Source organism: Crinia signifera, chromosome 4 (genome assembly GCF_055691185.1).
Source record: "Crinia signifera chromosome 4, ASM5569118v1, whole genome shotgun sequence".
Lineage (NCBI taxonomy): Eukaryota > Metazoa > Chordata > Amphibia > Anura > Myobatrachidae > Crinia > Crinia signifera.
The window spans coordinates 302,579,989-302,583,299 of record NC_139220.1 but is presented as its reverse complement, the minus strand read 5'-3'; positions in this window follow the sequence as shown (position 1 = coordinate 302,583,299).

Sequence of the window (3,311 nt, the reverse complement as noted above, 5' to 3'; positions counted from 1 at the left end):
TCTAAAATAAATGGGCGGTCAGGATCTGGATGACGTAGGATCCGGGCAGAAACAAAGGCCTCTTTGAGAAGACGAAAAGAATTGTGGACTTCTGTGGACCAGAGAGCGGGATCTGCCCCCTTCTTGGTGAGTGCAACGATGGGTGCGACTATATCTGAGAACGCAGGAATAAACCTGTGATAGTAGTTCGCGAACCCCAAAAACCTCTGGACTGCTTTCAGAGTAGTGGGCTGCACCCAATCCAAGATAGCCTGAACCTTGGCAGGATCCATATAGAAGCCCTCCGGAGAAATAACATAGCCAAGGAAAGAAATACTCTGGACCTCAAACTCACACTTTTCGAGTTTAGCATAAAGACAGTTTTCTCTGAGTCTCTGTAAAACCCTCTTAACATGTACTCTATGTTGCTCCAAAGAAGACGAAAAAATCAAAATATCGTCCAGATAAACGACCACAAAAATCCCCAAAAAATCCTGAAGGACGTCATTAATAAAGTCTTGAAAGACTGCAGGGGCATTGGCCAGCCCAAATGGCATCACAAGGTATTCATAATGACCAGTGTGGGTGTTAAAAGCGGTCTTCCACTCATCCCCCGCTTTGATTCTAATCAAACTATACGCACCTCGGAGATCTATCTTTGAAAAAACCGTGGCAGAGCGTAATTGATCAAACAAGACGGAAATCAGAGGCAACGGGTAAGAGTTCTTTACAGAGATTAAATTAAGCTGTCTGTAATCAATACACGGACATAAGGTACCATCTTTTTTAACGACAAAGAAAAACCCCGCCCCCACAGGAGATTTTGAGGGACAAATAAAACCCTTTTTCAAGTTGTCGGCAATATACTCCTCCATCGCCTTAGCTTCGGGTAAGGACAATGCATACAAACGACCCTTGGGTAGCTTAGCCTGAGGGAGGAGACTGATGGCACAGTCATAAGGTCGATGGGGAGGTAAGGTCTCTGCCTCTTTCTTGGAAAAGACATCAGAAAAAGAAACATACGGAGCAGGGAGCAGAGGATTGGCGAGACTTGAGACCCTGACAGGGAGGTGCAGACATGAGTCAGCGCATGTCACACCCCACCGCAGCAGCTCCCCAGTCCGCCAATCGAAATGAGGGTTATGTAATCTTAACCAAGGTAACCACAGGAGCTAAGGGACTGTGAATAACAAGGAATTCTAAACTCTCAGAGTGGGTGGAGCCTATGCTTAGGTCTAAGGGCACAGTGCGATGTGAAATAAGACCCTTGGGAAGGAGACTGCCATCCAAGCCAAAAACAGACAACTCAGAGGGAAGAGAGACTAATGGAATGGCAAGATCCTGAACCAGGCGAGAATCGATGAAATTCCCGGCTGCCCCACTATCCACAAAGGCCTGGGATTCCCACCGTTGAACCCCTAGACCCAAACAAATACATATCAAAAGAGAATTATTGGGAGACAAACGGGACTGGCCTAAAAGGATTCCTCCCCTAACCCCTAGGCCCTGGCGTTTCCCGGACGCTCTGGACATGTGCCCACAAGGTGCCATTTACCCCCACAATACAAACATAAGCCTAGGGAGCGACGACGTGCCTTCTCCTGGTTTGATAGGCGAGATGCACCAATTTGCATTGGTTCTTCAGACCCGCCCGCCAGCTCACCTCCTGTCTCGGCAAGAGGATAGGAAGGTAAATCTCGCTCGGAGCGTCTCTCTCTGATGCGTCTATCAATGCGGACCACTAACTGCATCAAATCATCAAGAGAGGCTGCCACCGGATACTGTACCAGGAAATCTTTTACCTGATCTGCTAGGCCAAGACGGAATTGGCTCCGCAGCGCAGGGTCATTCCAAGTGGTATCCCCAGCGTAGCGTCGGAATTCGGAGCAGTAGGCCTCTGCAGTACGGCGACCTTGTTTCAAGGCCCGAATGTGAGCCTCAGCGGAGGCTGCTTTATCAGGATCATCATAAAGCACCCCCATAGCTGTGAAAAAAGCATCCACAGAACTGAGCTCAGGACTGTCTGCCCCTAAACCAAAGGCCCATGTTTGTGGATCCCCTTGGAGTAGGGAGACAACCAACCCGACCCTCTGAATTTCAGAGCCTGAGGAAACGGGCCGGAGACGGAAGTATAGCTTACAGCTTTCCCTAAAATTAAAAAACAACTTCCGGTCGCCCGAAAAGCGATCGGGAAGATTCATCTTAGGTTCTTTGATGGGTTGAGCACTACCAGGGACTACTCTCCTAACCTCCTCCTGTGTCTCTACACGCAGGGATAACTCCACCATCTGCTGCGTGAGGAGACGAACCTGATCCGAGAGTACTTGAGCTGGACCCCCTGCAGAGGGATCCATGACGGATGTAAAAACACAAGACACCCGGGCACAACAACTGAGTACAAAGAGATCCTCCAGAACAGCTGGGGGATCGTGGTAGGGCCGGTTATAATGTAAGGATTCTGGGAGTATCCCCGGTACCCTAACTCCGTTGCCTCTGACTGGAATCGACGGACGTGTGCGGTGCTAGGCTTCACCTGGGCCCGTCTCGGCTGAAGGGCGAATTAGGTCCGCCCCACTCCGCTACAGGCAGGTCTTAGGAAATGACAACACGTCCGCCGAGGCCAGGAGAGATCAAGGGGAAAAAGCTAACTAAATCCCTATACCGGGGAACTCCCAGAAGCCCAAAGAAGTAATAAGGCTGAGCAGGTGACACTGACTGGCAACAATGCAAGTGAAATGATATACAATGAAATGGCAACAATGCTAATGAGATGTTATATAATGAAATGGCAACAATGCTAATAAAATGTTATATAATGAAATGGCAAAAATGCCCAGTGACACAGTGTGCCAAAACTGCGTAAGGAGAAACACAGGGTAACCCCTGACTTATCTGGGAAGATGACGGAGTCCCAGACAAGCACTGCAGATCTCTTTAGGATGAAGAGTGTACAGCGGGGCAAACAAGCTGAATCCCAGGCACGGCAGGACCAAACCAGGCAGGGCAGGGCAGGACAGGCGTGGAACAACAGGAGGGCTACCGACATAAACCAGGACCAGGAACACGATCTGACACAGGCTGACAGAACGCTATAACCGGCATCTGTCTGAGAGAGACGCCGGCTTATATTTTGAATTTGCCGCCCCCTGCGTGACATCACATCCGGTCCGTCCTGCAGAGTCTTCCCCCTGCAGAGACGGCCGCAGCGGAAGTTCGGGGCGTTGCCTAGCAACGTCCCCGAAGCCTTCCAGTGACGCGTCCCAGGAAGATGGCCGCCGTCCTAGCAGCGCAGACGCTGCTGATGGATTAGGACGGCGGCGGCGCCTGGGACG